Source organism: Myotis myotis, unplaced genomic scaffold (genome assembly GCF_014108235.1).
Source record: "Myotis myotis isolate mMyoMyo1 unplaced genomic scaffold, mMyoMyo1.p scaffold_m19_p_3, whole genome shotgun sequence".
Classification (NCBI taxonomy): Eukaryota; Metazoa; Chordata; class Mammalia; order Chiroptera; family Vespertilionidae; genus Myotis; species Myotis myotis.
Genome location: NW_023416335.1, coordinates 89,844,546 through 89,862,594, shown reverse-complemented (window position 1 = coordinate 89,862,594; position 18,049 = coordinate 89,844,546). Strand labels below are relative to the sequence as shown.

The 18,049-nt window shown below is 38.4% G+C and overlaps 1 protein-coding gene and 1 pseudogene across 3 annotated transcripts in view; both read right to left on the bottom strand.

Annotated features, from left to right (window-relative positions):
* The window catches only part of LOC118651618 (phosphatidylinositol 3,4,5-trisphosphate 3-phosphatase TPTE2-like), an 89,198-nt gene that overhangs the window by 57,926 nt on the left and 13,223 nt on the right, over positions 1 to 18,049 (bottom strand). The gene's annotated exons all lie outside the window — the stretch shown is intronic.
* LOC118651619 lies at positions 2,129 to 2,656 on the bottom strand (annotated as a pseudogene).

The following is an 18,049-nucleotide window of genomic DNA, read 5'->3' as shown; positions in this document are numbered from 1 at the left end:
GACCTGGAGATTATTATGCTAAGTGAAATAAGCCAGTCAGAGAAAGACAAATAACATATGATCTCCCTTATATGTGGAAGTTAATGAACAAAATAAACTGATGAACAAAATAGAAACAGAGGCATGGATACATGAAATAGACTGACAGCTGTCAGAGGGGTGGGGGTTGGGGGTTGGATAAAAGAAGGTGAAGGATACACACACACACACACACACACACACACACACACACACACACGAACACAGACTATAGTTTGGTGATAGAGGGAAGAGGGGATGGGGTAGTTTGAGTTGGGCAAAGGGGGATAAATAAGGACGGAAGAGACTTTCCTTTGGGCAATGGGTGCATAATGCAGTGTGCAGATAATGTTTTGTTGAGTTGTACACTTGAAACCTTATGGCTTTGTGACCCAATGTCACTCCAATAAATTCAATAAAAAACAAAGATTGCTGGGCCCAACTGTTGAGTTTCAGATTCAATAGGTCTGCAATGGGATCTTGACTTTGCATTTCTAACAAGTAAGGTTACTGCTATGGTGATTACACTTTGAGAACCACATCTTTTGTAGCAAACAGGCCATTACAATCATATTTTAGTCTTTCAACAAATGGTGTTGGAACAACTGGTTAGCCACATTAAAAAAAATTGACCTTTGAATCATACTGTATAAAAATGTACTCAAGCCGAAACCGGTTTGGCTCAGTGGATAGAGCGTCGGCCTGTGGACTGAAAGGTCCCGGGTTCGACTCCGGTCAAGGGCATGTACCTGGGTTGCGGGCACATCCCCAGTAGGAGATGTGCAGGAGGCAGCTGATCGATGTTTCTCTCTCATCGATGTTTCTAACTCTCTATCTCTCTCCCTTCCTCTCTGTAAAAAATCAATAAAATATATTTTTTAAAAAATGTACTCAAAATGGATCAAATATTTAATTGGGAGATCTAAAACTATAAAATTCTTAGAGGAAAACATAGATTAAATTTTCATGACCTCAGAGTTGGCAAAGCATTTTTAGGTATGACACCAAAAGCACTAGCGACCAAAGAAAAAATAGATAAATTGAACTTAATCAAAATTAAAAACTTTTGTGCTTCAAACGACCCTATAGAGGAAGTATAAAGACAACCTATAAAATGAGAGATCGTATTTTCAAGTCATGCCTGTGAAGAAACTTGTATGTGGAATATATAAAGAACGTTTTTAAAATATTAATTAAATTGATTGGAGTGACATTTGTCAACATGTACATATAGGCTTTAGGTGTGGGTTTCTGTGTTATAAGATCTATATATTGCACCATGTGCCCACCACCCAAAGTGAAATCTTCTGTCACCATATATCAGGACCCCCTTTACCCGCATCCTCTTCCCTCTGGCAATCACCATGCTGCTGTTTGTGGTCAAGAGTTTTAGTTTTATATCACACATATGAGCGAAATCATATAGCTTTTAGCTTTTTCCGAATGACTTATTTCACATAGCATAATGTTCTCAAGGTCCATCACGGTGTTGCAAATGGCACTATTTCATCCTTTCTTATGGCTGAATAGTATTCCATTGTGTATATATACCATGTCTTCCTTATCCTCTATTGCGGGACACTTTGGTTGTTTCCATGTCTTGGCCACCATGAATAATGCTGCACTGAACATAGGGGTACATACTAATATATCTTTGCAAATACATGATTTTGAGTTTTTCGGGTGTATAACCAGAAGAGGGATTGCTGGGTTGTATGGTAGCTCTATTCTTAATTTTCTGAGGAATCATCAGACTGGTTTCCATAGTGGCTGCACCAGTCTACATTCCCATCAGCAGTGAGGTTTCTCCACAACCTCTCCAACACTTGTTATTGCTTGTCTTGTTGATAATTGCCACTCTAACAGGTGTAAGGTGGTAGCTCATTGTAATTTTGGTTTGCATTTTCCTAATTGTCAGTGAGGTTGAACATCTTTTCATATATCTATTGGTGCTCCATATGTCTTCTTGGGAGAGGTGTATTTTCAGCTCCTCTGCCCACTTTTTTTTTTCAGTTCAAACTCATTTCCTTTATATTAAAATTCAAGTTACCATTACATGGTTTGGTACTCAATAAAAGAAAACTTGTTCAAATAAGGTAATATGTTATCATCAGTGTTTCCAGGTGATTGTTTACACTCAAGTAGTATTATCAGTAAATCCTTGGGAATCCTATCGATGGGGTTTATACTTTGTCAAGGCCCAGTTCCTCTGGAGTGGAGATTCCCAGTTCATTTAAAGTTGGCCTAAGTTCCTGGATGACATAAGGGTAGATTTCCTAATGCGGTCCTGCTTTGTCCTTAACAACCTCTAGGATGCGAACAGCACTAGCAAAATCATTTAACCGTCTGCATGCCCGCCAAGCAGCATCAATGATTTTGGGTTCTGGAACCAGATCATAGCCAACAAGCGTGTTCATCCCTTTACGCAATTCCCAGGCATCAATATCTGGCTTGTTGAAGTATGTCGCCCAGCGAGCATCAAATTCCTCATCTGTCTCATGTGACCCATGGGAGTAGCAGCGAACTGACTGGATACCCACTGGGGCCGGGGCGGTGCTGGGTGCAGGAGGCCTCGAGAGCTGACTCGGGAGGCTGCGGCCGCTGCTACAGCGCAGCGGCGGAAAGCGGCACCCAGCATAAAGGCGATGGCAGCACGCAGGCTGAAGCTGAAGAGAAGCTGGCTGTCCTCTGCCCACTTTTTGATTGGGTAGCTTGTTTGTTTGGTGTTGAGTTTTATGAGTGCTTTATATATTTTGGAAATTAACCTTTTCTCAGAGCTACTGTTTGCAAATATCATCTCCCATCTATGGCTGACTCTTTGTTTTGCTGTCAGTTTCTTTTGCTGTGCAGAGGCCTTTTAGTTTTATATAATCCCATTGATATATTCTTGCCTTTACTTCCCTTGCCTTTGAGGCCAAGTTCAGAAATTGTTCTCTACAACCAAGGTCCATAAGTTTGGTACTTATATTTTCTTCTATGTAACTTATTGTTTTGGGTCTTATATTTAAGTCTTTGATTCATTTTCAAATAATTTTTGTACATGGGGGACAAACTGTAATCCACTTTCATTCTTTTGCATGTGGCTTTCCAGTTTTCCCAGCACCAATTATTGAAGATACTGTCCTTAACTCCATTGTGTGTTTCTGTCTCCTTTGTTGAAAATTATCTGTCCATATACATATGGTATTATAGCCACGCTCTCTAGAAATGTTTTGATTACTGCTTCAATTTCCTCAATAGTTATCGGCCTATTTAGATTTTTTTAATTCTTCCTGATTGAGTTTTGGAAGGTCGTATTTTTCTAGGAATATGTCCATTTCTTCTAGGTTGACCAGTATGTTGGAATAGAGTTGTTCATAGTATTTTTTTTATCAGCCTTTCTTATTTCTGTGGGGTCTGTTGTTATTTTGCCTCTTTTCTGATTTTGTTTATTGGGTCGTCTCTCTTTGCTTCTTGGTGAGCCTGGCTAGAGGTTCATCAATCTTGTTTATCCTTTCAAAGAACCAGCTCTAGGTTTTATAGATCTTTTGAATTGTTTTGTTTTGTTTGTTTGTTTGTTTGTTTGGCCTCCGTGTCATTTATTTCCACTCTGATCTTTATTATTTTTTTCCTTCTGTTCACTCTGGGCTTTTCTTGCTCCTCTCTTTCTAATTCTTTAAATTGTACAGTTAATTTATTACTAGTTTTTCTTGTTTTTTGGGGGTAGGCCTGTAATGATATGAACTTCTCTCTCAGGACTGCTCTCACTGTGTCCCATAGATTTTGGATTGTTGTGTTTTCATTGTCATTTTTTTCCAGGATGTTTTTTATTTCTTCTTTGATCTCTTTGATAACCCAATCATTGCTTAATAATATGCTATTTAGCCTCCAAGTGTTTGAATTTTTAATATTATGCCATTATAATTTGAGAAGATGCTTGATATGATTTCTATCTTCTTGAATTTGAAGAGACTTTGCTTGTGTCCCAATATGTGGTCTATCTTTGAAAATGTCTCATGTGCACTCAAGAAGAATATATATTCTGTAGCTTTGGGGTGAAATGGTCTGAAGATGTCAATTAATTCCATCTGATCTAGTGAGTCATTTAGGATTGCTATTTCTTTGCTGATTTTTTCTCTATGGTATTTATCCAGTAATGTCAATGGGGTACTAAAGTCCCCTACTATGATTATATTGTTGTTGATCTCGCTCTTGATATTGTTCAGAAGTTTTTTTTATGTATTTGGGTGCTCCTGCATTGGGTGCATACCAGAGTTATATCCTCTTGTTGTATTGATCCCTTTAGTATTATGAAATGGCTTTCCTTATCTCTTGTTATGGCCTTCACTTTGAGGTTTATTTTGTCAGATATAAGTATTGCTACCCCAGCTTTTATTTTTATTTCCATTTGCCTGAAAGATATTTTTCCGACCCATCACTTTCAGTTGTGTGAATCCTTTGTTTTGAGGTGGGTCTCTCAGAGACAGCATATATATGGGTCATGTTTTCTTATCCATTCAGCCACTCAGTGTCTTTTGATTGAGTGGAGCATTTAGACCAAGCATGTTAAACTTGCGGCCTCTGGGCCGCATGCAGCCGACAATGAATATTTTTGTGGCCCAGGCAATATAACAGTATGTAAGAAATGTTTTAATAAAAATTTTGTAACTTAATTTTTACAATATCGTGTTATACATAATTATTAATAATGAACTAAAATGTTCACTAATGACTGGTTACTATATCATGTTGCATTCATTTCCCTTATGCACCTTACACGCAGGTATACCATTTCTCTCCACTAATACTAACAGTGAATATTTTAGCAGCCTATTGCCACATCATTAGTCTTGTACTGACTTGTTTTGGTGTGTGTAACAGGAAATATTTTGCTTTCTCAGAACAAGAAAAATAGGTTTATTTGCATTTTGTTTATTAAGTTGTACAGTTATTCAGTGTCTGGTAAGTTAATGTTCAAGAAAAAATGTTAACTTTTATTAAAATGTTCTATTATTTTATGTTAATGGTTACTCATTTATTTCAGCCCTTTGCATTCAGCATGTCTCTATTGAAATAACCTATGTTTCTATGGAAATTGAAGCTTTTGTTTTTTTTACGGCCCACATAAACTTAAACCTTATTTATTTGGCCCAGGTTAGTCTTTGAGTTTGACATGCTTGATTTAGACCATTTATGCTTAAGGTTATTATTGATAAGTATTTGTTTGAAGCCATTTTTATTCTTTACACCTGTGTTCCTTCTTCCCTTTCTATTTCTTCTTTTTACACCAGTCCCTTTAGCATCTCTTGCATTGCTGGCTTGGTAGTGATAAACTCCTTAGCCTTTTTTTGTCTGTGAAGCTCCTGATTTCCCCTTCAGTTTTGAATGATAGCCTTGCTGGATAGAGTATTCTTGAATTCAGTCCCTTATTTTGGATCACTTTGTGTACTTCATTCCATTCCTTTTTGGCCTGATGTGTTTCTGTTGAGAAATCATTTGATAATCTAATGGGAGATCCCTTGTACGTAACTCTCTGTCTCTCTCTTGCAACCTTTAAGATTCTCTCTTTGTTGTTAACTTTTGCCATTGTAATTAAGATGTGTCTTGGTGTGGATCTTTTCGGGTTCATCTTGTTTGGGACTCTCTGTGATTGTGTGTCTTTTTTCTTCCCCAAATCAGGGAAGTTTTCTGTCATTATTTCTTCAAATAGATTTTCTAATCCTTGCTCCTCTTCTTGTCCTTCTGGCACTGCTATTACACGGGTGTTACTTTGTTTCATGTAGCCCCAAAGCTGCCTTAGGCACATCTCCTGCTTTCTAATTTTTTCTCTAATTGCTGTTCAGATTGGGTGTGTTTTTCCTGCCCTGTCTTAACTCACTAATTTGGTCCTCTGCTTCTTCTAGTCTACTGTTGAAACCTTCAATTGTGTTCTTTATTGTAGCTATGTAATTCTTGATTTCCTCTTTATTCTTACATAAATTGTTGATTTTCTCATCCAGCTGGTTTATAAACCGTATGACCCTTACTCTGAATTCTTTTTCTGACATATTGCATGCCTCTGTTTCATTTAGTTCCTTTCCTGGTGATCCTCCTTTTCTTTCCTTTGGAGATTGTTTCTTTGTTTCCCCATTTTTGCTCTAACCATAGGGTCCAGGCACCGAGTTCTGCAGGGCCTGTGGCTGAAGCAGAGGGCTTGTCAGGAAGGTCACACACCCAGAGAGTCACCAGAGGACCCAGGTGCTGGGATTCACAGGGCCCCAGGCTGAAGCGACGGGTTGGTGGGAGAGTCGTGCACCCCAAGAGTCACCAGAGAGCCCAGGCACCAGGATGTGTGGGGCCTGTGGCTGGAGCCAGGCCAGTGAAAGTGAGTACCCTCTGGTACTCACAGGAGCCTGTGGCGAGGGAGGCTAGAGTATCAGTGTCTGTGGGTCTGCAGATGAGGTGCAGGTCTTTGGTAAGAGTGTCTGTAGGGTCCTATATGGTGTCTGAGGCCAGTCTGGTGGTGGTGAGGCTGGAGTCCTAGTCACAGCAGCTCTCCCCTTTAAGACAGCATGGTTTTTGTGCCAGAGCTGGCCACCCCGGGAGTGCTTGCAGTAGGAGCAGGGGCTCCCCCATCTAGGAGAGCCTGGTCTTTTGCCCTCTGAGACTCCTGAAAGAATCTAACTGCCCCTCACTTACACATACACACACCACACACATACACACACTCCCCTTTTGCTCCCTCCCTCCCTCACACTCTCTCCCTCACTGTTGTCCTGCTAGCTGCCATCTTGACTCCCTCCCAGAATTCTTCTGGGCTCTCTATTTTGTTCCATTGATTTGTGTGTCTGTTTCTTGGCCAATACCATGCTGTTTTGATTATCATAGCTCTGTAGTATAATTTGAAGTCAGGTTGTGTGATAGCTCCAGCTTTGTTCTTTTTTCTCAGGATAACTTTGGCTATTCAGAATTTTTGTGGTTCCATACAAATCTGATGATTTCTCATTCTATTTCTTTAAAAAATGATATTGGGGTTTTTTTATGGGGATTGCATTAAATCTGTATATTGCTTTGGGTAATATGGCCATCTTAACTATATTGATTCTTCCAATCGATGAACACAGAATACTTTTCCATTTTGTTGTGTCTTTTTCAATCTGTTTTAATAATGCTTTGTAATTTTCAGAATATAGGTCTTTTGAGTTCTTTGTTAAGTTTATTCCTAGGTATTTTATTCTTTTGGTTGCAATTCCATTTCTTTTTCTGAAGTGTTGTTGTTAGTATATAGGAGGGCAATGGATTTTGGCACATTGATTTTGTACCTTAGACTTGACTGTATTTGTTTATTTTCTCTAAATTATTTTGGTGGAGTCTTTAGGGTTTTCTGTATACAGAATCATGACATCTGCAAAAAGTGATAGTCTTATTTCTTCCTTCCCTTTTTGGATGTCTTTTATTTCTTTCTTTTGCCTTATTGCTCTGGCTAGAACTTCCAGCACTGTGTTGAATAAGGGTGTTGAGACTGGACATCCTTGTCTAATCCTCATCTTAGAGGAAAAGCTTTCAATTTTCACCATTGAGTATTATATTAGCTGAGGGTTTATCATAGATGGCCTTTATTATGTTGAGGTACTTTCCTTCTATTCCTATTTTATTGAATATTTTAATCATAAATGGATATTGTATCTTATCAAATGTTTTTCTGCATCTATTGATAAGATCATATGATTTTTATGCTTTGTTTTGTTAATGTGATGTATTACATTGATTGATTTATGTATGTTGAACCATCCTTATACCCCTGGAATCAGGCTGACTTGATCATAATGTATTATTTTTTGGGTGTACTGTTGTATTAAATTTGCTAGTATTTTGTTTATCTTTGCATCTGTATTCATCAGATATATTGTTCTGTAGATTTCTTTTGTGTGTGTTATCCTTGCCAGGTTTTTGTATCAGGCCTATATTGGCCTCATAAAATGTGTTAGAAAGTTACTTCTTCTTCTATTTTTTGGAGAGTTTGAGAAGGACAGGTTTTAAATCTTCTTTGAACGTTTGGTAGAATTCACAGGTAAAGACATCTGGTTCTGGATTTCTGTTTTTTGATAGCTGTTTCAATTTCCTTTACTGCTGATTGTCTATTTAGATTTTCCAATTCTTCATGATTTAGTCTAGGAAGGTTATATATTTCTAGGAGTTTATCTATTTCTTCTAGATTATTGAATTTGGTGGCATATAGTCTTTCATTATATTCTAATATATCTGTGATGTCTATGGTGACTTCTCCTCTCCCATTTCTGATTTTGTTTATATGGATCTTTTCCCTTTTTTTTATTAATGAGTCTAGCCAGGGGTTTGCCAGTTTTATCAATATTTTCAAAGAACTAGCTCTTTGTTGTATTGATTTTTTGTGTAGTCTTTTTGTTCTCTATTTTATTAAATTCTCCTCTGATTTTTATTATTTCATTTTTTATGATGACTTTGGGTTGCTTTTGTTCTTCTTTTTCTAGTCCTTTAAGATGTGATGTTAAGTTGTTTACTTGGGATTTCTCTTGTTTCTTGAGATAGGCCAGTAATGATATAAACTTCCCACTTATCACTACTTTCACTGTATCCCAGAAATTTTTATGTGCTGTATTGTAATTTTCATTAGTCTCCATATGTCTTTTGATTTCATCTTTTATTTCTTCTTTGACCAAGTTATTTTTTAGTAGTTTGTTGTTTAATCTTCATGTATTTGTGTGTTTCTTTAATTCCTTTTTGCAGTTGATTTCTAATTTCGTGGCATCATGGTCAGAGAATATGCTAGGTATAATTTCAACCTCATTGAAGATGTTGATGTTAGTTTTTGACCCAACATATGCCCTATCCTTGAGATTGTCCCATGTGCACTGGAGAAAAATGTATAATCTTATGTTCTGGGATGAAAGGTTCTGTAAGTGTCAATTATGTCCATTTGGTCTAGTTTGTCATTTAAGGCTGGCATTTCTTTATTGATTTTCTGTTTGAATGATCTATCTCGAGCTGTCAATGAAGTATTAAGTTCCCCACATATGATTGTGTTTTATTTGTTTCTCCCTTTAGTTCTGTGAGTAGTTGCTTTATATATTTCAGCGCTTCATGGGTGAGTACATATATATCAACTAGTGGCCCTGTGCATGAATCCATGTGCAAGTAGCTCGCTGCCACTTGCCTCGTCTGCCACCCTGCCCACCGCCGCCTGCTCCACCCTCCTGTAGTTCTCCCCGTCCCCCGCTAGTAGTTCACTGCCCCGCCCTCCTGCTGATTGGTCATTACGTGTCATGGCATAACGACCATTTGCATATCACTCTTTATTATATAGGATAAGTGTTATGTTTTCTTGATGTAGTGTTCATTATAAAGTATCCATCTCTGTTTCTTATTATCTTTAAATCTATTTTGTCAGATATAAGTATGGCCACAACTGATTTTTTTGTGGATGTTATTTGCTTGGAGAATCATTTTCCACTCTTTCACTTTTAAACTACCTTTGTCTTTGCAGCTTAGATGTTTCTCTTGTAGGCAGCATATGTTTGGGTTTTGTTTTTTTATCCACTCTGATACTCTGTACCTCTTTATTGGTGAGTTAAATCCATTTACATTTGGGGTAATTATTGATGTATGAGGATTTCCTGTAGTCATTTTATCTTTTATTTTCTGGTAGTTCTGTATCTCCATTGATTCTTTTCCTTTATGTTTCTGTCTGTTGTTTTTGTTTGATGGTATTCCATATACATCTTTCCTATGTTTCTTATTTTTTTAAGCTATGTCCCAGTGTGGGGGTTTTTGTATGTAGTTACCATTAGGTGTATAGCAAGTGAAGAAGTTGCATATATATTGTAGTTTTTTTTTCTTTTGAGTGCATCTGATTTTCATCTTCCTTTCCCAGGTCAGATCTTTCATTTCTCCCCCTTTAAATTTTTGTTGTCACAAATTATCCCTGCTTATGCTGTAAGTTTTTTGTTGATCTTACTCTTAGTGTTCTGACCTTATGTTCTTTGTTTCAGGTATAATAACATCCTTGAGTATTTCCTGCAATCAGTGTTTTCTGGTGATAAAATTCCTTAGCTTCTGTATGTCTTGGAAAATCTTTATTTATCCCTACCAAGTGCCTTGGAGAGGGACTCTTTGTATTGAGGTAACTAGTTGTTCTGTGTGTTTCTTGGATTCAAGGATCTAGTTTTTTCCATAGGTTTGGGAAGTTCTCATCCACTTTTTGTTATAATAGACTCTCCATTCCCTGCTCCCTCTCTTCCTCCTCTATAATTCTAATATTGTTTTTTCTGATAGAATCAGATAGATCTCATAGAGCTGTTTCATTCTTTATGCTCAGTTCTCTCTCTTCCTCCCTCTGTGTCATTTATTGATTCCCATCTTTGATATCACTAATTCTTTCCTCCATCTGGTTGGCTCTGTTTTCTATGCTCAGTAGTTCATTCTTTGTCTTCTTAATTGCATGCTTCATTTCCAGGATTTCTGATTGTGTTTGTTTTTTTTTTTAAGTTTCTATCTCTCTGGTAAAGTACTCATTTTGTTTATTGGTTTGTTTTCTGAGTGCACTGAACTGTCTGTCAGTATTTTCTTGCATTGTTGAGCATTTTCAGAACCGCAATCTTGGAATCTCTATCATTTATAGCACATATTTCCATGTGTTCCAGCTTGCTTTCTGGGGGTTTTTTGTTTTCTTTCTTGTCATCATGGTTACTGTGGTTCTTCATGGTATTTGATGTCCTCCTTTGCTTATGCATTTATCTCTGAAGAGATCTTTCTATTATTTTCCAGTAGATGGCGCCAAATCGCAAGATTTTTTTTCCAATTTATTTTTTATGGCTGTGATCTCCCATCTTGAACCTCTGGCTTCCATAAGACAGTACAGGCATGCTGCTTGTTCCTGGGGTTTGTTTTGCCTTCACTGTAATGAAGACCCCTGACCTCTGTGGGGTCCCACTCCAAACACCCCACCTGGGGACCAGGCACAGAGGGAAACGGTGGTTCTACTGCATTAGCTGTTGGTTTAAGATAATATACTCGTAGGCCTGATGCTAATGGCAATAGGAAGCATGTGGTTTTTTTGTGGGGGGAGGGGGCAAGGAGGGACAGGGTTGTTGTCTGAAATACCACCAACTGCCCGACAGTGGAGAGCCACATGGCAGAACCCCATGCTCTGTCAGGCATCTGCTGGTTCAGTCACCATTTGCTCCATCGGCTGGCCCTGCTGGACTGTCCCCCGCAGCTCTCTGTTTCTTCCAGTTGAAGGAAGCACTTCCTACCTCCGGCTTTCTCCCCTCTTCCAGCCAGCTGGGCCACAAGCTCCCGGCTGCAGGGCTGTGTCTGCAGGCCATCTGTGCTTTCCTCCCTTGTCCTCTCCCTGTCTATTCCTGGTTGCCCGCCTTTCGATGTTTCAGTGCGTAGGTCTCTCAGGTGTGCCTCTGTGTTGAGCAGGGATTTCTTTGTTGAATTATAGTTGGTTAACTTATTGAAATTTGGGGGGGGAGGTGGGGGGGGGGAAGTGCACTCTCACACCCCCATTCCTCTGATGTCACCTATAAAGAACTCAATAATAAAAAGACCAATAACCCAATTTGAAAATAAAAAATTATCTCAGTAGACAGTTCTCCAAAGAAGATATCCAAATGACTAATAAGCAGATGGAAAGATTCTCAATGTCATTAGTCACCAGGGAAGTGCAAATCAAAATGACAAGATACCATGTTCACCCACTAGGATGGCTAGAATAAAAAGTCAAGCAAAGAAAAATGTTGGAGAGGATGATGAGAAACTAGAACTCTTATACACTGTTGGTGGAAATGTAAAATGGTGCAACTGCTTGAAAAGAGTCCAGTAGTTTCTTAAATCATTAAATCTAAAATGACAATATGCTATAGCAATTCTACTCCTAATATGCTCATGAGAAAGGAAAACGTATGTCCATGCAAAAATGTAACAAATGAAACAAATGTCTATAGCAGCATTATTCATAATCCCAAAAAGGTGGAAACAATCCAAATGCCTATTAACTTAAAAATGGATAGACAAAACGTGGTATACCAACACTAAATATTATTTGGTCTCAAAAAAGAAAAAAGTACTGATATAAATGCTACCACATGGATGAACCTTGAGAAAATTATGTTAAGTGAAAGAAACCAGTCATAAAAGACCACTCATTATATGATTCTTTATATGAAATGCCAAGAATAGGCAAATCTATAAAGACATAAAATAAATGTGTAGTTTCTTAGGGCTGAGGTAAATGGGAGGTGGAGGGGGCAGTAGCTAAAGAGTTTCTTTTTGAGGTGATAAAAATGTTCTAAAATTGACTGTGATGATGGTTGTACAATTCTGTGAATATAGTAAATACCATTGAATTTTACACTGTAAATGGGTAAGCTATATAGCATGTGAATGACATCTTAATAAATTTCTTTTTTTTAAAAAAAAAACCTACCTTTTGACAAATGAAAATGAAAATACAACTTTCCAAAACTTATGGGATGCAACAACAACCGTTGTAAGAGGTAAGTTCATATTTATACAGGCCTACCTCAAGAAACAAGATAAGTCTCAAATAAACAATCTAATTTTATACCTACAGGAACTAAAAAAAGAATTAACAGAGCCCCAAATAAATACAAACAAGGAAATTATAGAGATCAGAGGTGAAATGAACAAAATACAGATTAAAAAAATAGAAAAACGACAATGAAACTAATAGCTGATTCTTTGAAAAAATAAAGTTGACAAACCTTTAGCCAGACTCAGCAAAAAATAAGAGAGAGCCAATATAAATAAAATCAGAAATGAAAGAGAAGAGATTACAACCAACATCACAGAATATAAGGGATCATTAAAGAATACTATAAACAATTATATGCCAACAAATTGGACAACCTAGAAGAACTTGATAAATTTCTAGAAACACACAATGTTTCAAAACTGAGATAGGTAAAAACAAACAGAAAATCTGAACAACTGATTACTAGGAATAAAATGGAACCAGTAATAAAAAAAAAAAACCACCACAAATGAAATCCCAGGACTACACAGCTTCACAGAAAATATTTTAAAAAGAATTAATAGCTATATTTCTCAAACTACTCCAAAAAAATGAAGAAGAAGGATCACTTCCAAACTCAATCTACTAGGATACCAAAACTAGACAAAGGCACTGCAAAAAAAAAAGAAAATTATAGACCAATATCCGTGATGAATATAGATGCAAAAATTCTCAATAAAATACTAGAAAACTGGATTCAGCAATACATTAAAATATTATACCTTTTGATCAAGTGGGATTTATACCAGGGATACAGGGAAAGTTCAATATCCACATAATAATTAATGTAAAACATCACATCAACAAAACCAATACAAAAATCATATGATCATCTCCTCAATAGATTTTTTTTAAAAAAGCATTTGACAGAATTTAACATCCATTTATGATGAAAACTCTCAGCAAAGTGGGTATAGAAGGAATGTACCTCAAAATGATAAAGGTTATATATAAAAAGCCCATAGCTAACATCGTACTTTGCAGTGACAGTTAGTAGACTTAATGTGATGATCACATCATAAGATATATTTGTCATATCACGATATTGTACATCTGAATCTAAGGTAATATTATATGCCAACCACACTTAAATTTTAAAAAATAAATCAGTTTATACTATATATATATGTATACTATATAATTTATACTATATAATTTATATATGTAATTATATAGTACTAGAGGCCCGATGCACGAAAATTTGTGCAAGAGTAGCTTCCCCCAGCTTCCCTCCAACACCCAGGCCACAGACGCTTCCCTCAGGCTGCCTGCAGGCACTAGGGACCTGGATTGGCTTCCCTTGGGCCACCCACAGGAACCCAGGACTCACGCTGGCTTCCCTCCAGCCCTGGCTTTGGCATAAAGGAGGTCCGGAATGACGTCTGGAAGATGTCCAGTCTAATTAGCATATTACCTTTTATTATCTACACTAATAAAAGACAAATATGCAAACTGACCATACCTTCACTACGCCTTAAGCCACGCCCACCAGCCAATCAGAGCGACTATATGCAAATTAACCCAACCAAGATGGCGGCCGGCAGCCACGGAGCTGGAGCAAGCAGGAGGCTTGGTTGCCCCAATGATGGAGGAAGCCAAGCTTCCCACCTGCCGTGGCCAGCTCTGAGCTCCACTCAAAGCAACAAAGTTTTAATTATAGAAGGTAAATAAACCCCAGATACCTGCTTTCAGCCGGCTGTGGCCACGGAGCTGAAGTGAGCAGGAGGCTTGGGTTGCCCCTGGCGATGGAGGAAGCCAAGCTTCTCTCCCACCCACCCTGGCAGGCTCTGAGCTCCTTTCAAGGCTACAAAGTTTCAATTATAGAAGGTAAATAAATCCCAGAATTAAAAAGAAAAAAGAAAAAAAGGAGAGGCCGGGAGCTTCTGTTGCTGGGGGGGCTTGGCCAGCCTGAAAATGGCCCTCAGCCACTCACCCAGACTGGTCAGGCACCCCAGTGGGGACCCCCCACCCTAAAGGGGGTGTGGCCAGCCTGAAAACAGCCATCAGCCCCTCACCCAGGATGGCCAAACCTCCATGGGGTGAGGGTCCCCATTGTGGGGGGGAGGTGACCAGCCTGCAAACACCCATGAGCCCCTCACCCAGGCTGGCCAGGCACCCCAGCGGGACTCCCACCCTGATCCTGGACACCCTTCAGGGCAAACCAGCTGGCCCCCACCCATGCACCAGGCCTCTATCCTATATAATAAAAGGGAACATGCAAATTGACCCTAACAGCAGAACAACTAGGAATGAGTGGTCACTATGACACACACTGACCACCAGAGGCCAGGCACTCAATGCAGGAGCTGACCCCTGGTGGTCAGTGCGCTCCCACAGGGGAAGCTCTGCTCAGCCACAAGCCAGGCTGATGGCTGCCAGTACAGTGGTGGTGGTGGGAGCCTCTCCCGGCTCCTCAGCAGCGCTAAGGATGTCCAACTGCAGCTTAGGCCTGCTCCCTGCTATCAAGTGGACATCCCCTGAGGGCTCCCGGGCTGCCAGAGGGATGTCTGACTGCCAGCTTGGTCCTGATCCCCCAGGGAGCAGGCCTAAGCCAGCAGGTGGACATCCTCAGAGGGGTCCCAGACTGCAGGAGGGCATAGGCCGGGCTGAGGGACACCCCCCCCCCCCCCGCGAGTGCACAAATTTTTGTGCACCAGGCCTCTAGTTATAGATATAACAGCAATATGTAACATATTTATAGAATAATATATAGTTATGTACTACATATAATTTATATGTAATTATACATTTGAACCTTGAACAACATTAGGGTTAATGGTGCCAACCCCCACATAGTTGAACATCCATGAATAACTTTCTTTTTAATTTTATTTTTTCTGTCACCATTTATCCCCTCTATGGCCCTCTTCCACCTCCACCTACCTCCCTCCTCTCACTCCCCAATTACCACACCATTGTCCATGTCCATGAGTTCTCTTTCTTTTTTACTTTTTTGCTCTTTCCTCCCTTTCTCTCTCCCCCCCCCCCCCCCCCACACACACACATACACACACCAGAGCTGTCTGCTGCTATCTGTAAGTCTGTTTCTCTTCTGCCTGGTAGTTTAATTTACGCATTAAATTCCACATATGAGTGAAATCATATGATACTTGTTTTTCTCTCACTGGTTTATTTCACTTAGCATAATACTCTCCAGTTCCATCCATGCTATGGTAAAAGGTAAAATTTTCTTCCTTTTTACAGCAGAGTAGCATTCCATTGTGTAAATGTACCACAGCTTTTTTAGCCACTCATCTACTGATGGAAATTTGGGCTGCTTCCAAATCTTGGCTATTGTAAATAATGCTGCAATGAACATAGATGTACATATATTCTTTCAAATTAGTGTTTCAGATTTTTTTGAATAAATTTCCAGAAGTGGAATTGCTGTCATAGGCGACTCCATTTTTAATTTTTTGAGGTAACTCCATACTGATTTTCACAGGGGCTGCACTAATTTGTCTTCCCACCAACAGTGCACAAGGGTTCCCTTTTCTCCACATTCTTGCCAACACTCGTTTTTGTTGATTTATTGATGATAGCCATTCTGACAGGTGGGAGGTGATATCTCATTGTGATTTTAATTTGCATTTCTTGGATGATTAGTGACATTGAGCATCTTTTCATTTGTCTATTGTCCGTCTCTATGTCCTCTTTGGAGAAGTGTCTATTTAGGTCTTTTGCCATTTTAAAAATGATGTTGTTTGTTTTTGTTTTTTGTTGTGTGTGTGTGTGTGTGTGTGTGTGTGTTGAGTTTTATAAGTTCTTTGTAAATTTTGGATATTAATACCTTATCAAATGTATCATTGGTGAAAATGTCCTCCAATTAAGTGAGTTGTCTTTTCATTTTGCTATTGGTTTCCTTGCTGTGCAAAAACGTTTTAGTTTGATGTAGATCCATTTGTTTTTCTTTTGTTTCCCTAGCAGCTAGGGAAACTGCAGCTCGCGAGCCACATGTGGCTCTTTGGCCCCTTGAGTGTGGTTCTTCCTAAGCCTTAGGAGTACCCTAATTAAGTTAATAACAGTGTACCTACCTATATAGTTTAAGTTTAAAAAATTTGGCTCTCAAAAGAAATTTCAATCATTGTATTGCTGATATTTGGCTCTGTTGACTAATGAGTTTGCCGATCACTGCAGCCTAGCCCAAAGAGATATAGCAGAAAAAATATGGCTACAGGAAATGTCTAAGACTTTCCTGTGTATGTTTTCTTCTAGGATTTTTATGGCTTTGAGTCTAACATTTAAGTCTTTCTTGTGTGTGGTGTAAGAAGGTGGTCTAGTTTCACTTTTTTTTTGTCATGTATCTGCCCAATTTTCCCAACACCATTTATTGAATAGTCTATCTTTAGTCCATTGTATGTTTTTGCCTCCTTTGTCAAATATTAATTCACTATAAAGCTATGGAATTCTTTCTGGGCTCTCTATTTTGTTTCATTTATCTATATGTATGTTTTTATACCAGTACCATGCTGTTTTGATTACTGTGGCCTTGTAGTTTAGTTTGATATCAGACAGGATGATTCCTCCAACTTTGTTCTTCTTTCCCAGGATCGCTGTTGCTATTAGAGATCTTTTGTGGTTCCATACAAATTTTTGAATCATTTGTTCTAGTTCTGTGAAATACACCATTGGTATCTTGACAGGAATCATGTTGAACCTGTAGATTGCTTTGGGTAGTATGGGCATTTTAATGATGTTAATTCTTCCTATCCATGAACACAGTGTATACTTCCACTTATTTGTATCTTCCTCAATTTCTTTCTTCACTGTCTTATCATTTTTTTGCTCTTCTTTACATCCTTAGTTACATTTATTCCTAGGTTTTTTATTCCTTTTGAAGCAATAGTGAATGGGATTTGTTTTTTAGTTTCCCTTTCTGATAGTTCATTATTAGTGTATAAGTTCTTTGTAAATTTTGGATATTAATACCTTATCAGATGTATCATTGGTGAAAATGTTCTCCAACTAAGTGGATTGTCTCTTCACTTTGTTATTGGATGTGCAACTGATCTCTGGATATTCTGTATCCTGCTACTTTGTTGAATTCACTTATCAGTTCTAGTATTGTTTTGGTGGAATCTTTAAGGTTCTCTATATATAACATCACATTATCTGCAAATAATGACAGTTTTACTTCTTCCTTTACAATTTGGATGCCTTTTATTTATTCTTCTTGTCTGATAATTGTGGCTAGTACTTCAAGCACTATATTAAATAAGAGGTGAAAGCGGACATCCCTGTCTTGTTCCTGATTTTAAGAGGCAGATGTAGTATTTGCCCATTGAGTATGATGTTGGCTGTGGGCTTGTCATATATGGCCTTTACTATATTGAGGTATGTTCTCTCTATTCCCACTTTGCTGAGAGTTTTCATCATAAATGGGTGCTGGATTTTATCAAATGTTTTTTCTGCATCTATTGGTATGATCATGTGGTATTTATCTTTGAATTTGCTTATGTGGTGTATCACATTTATTGTTTTGCAGATATTGCATCC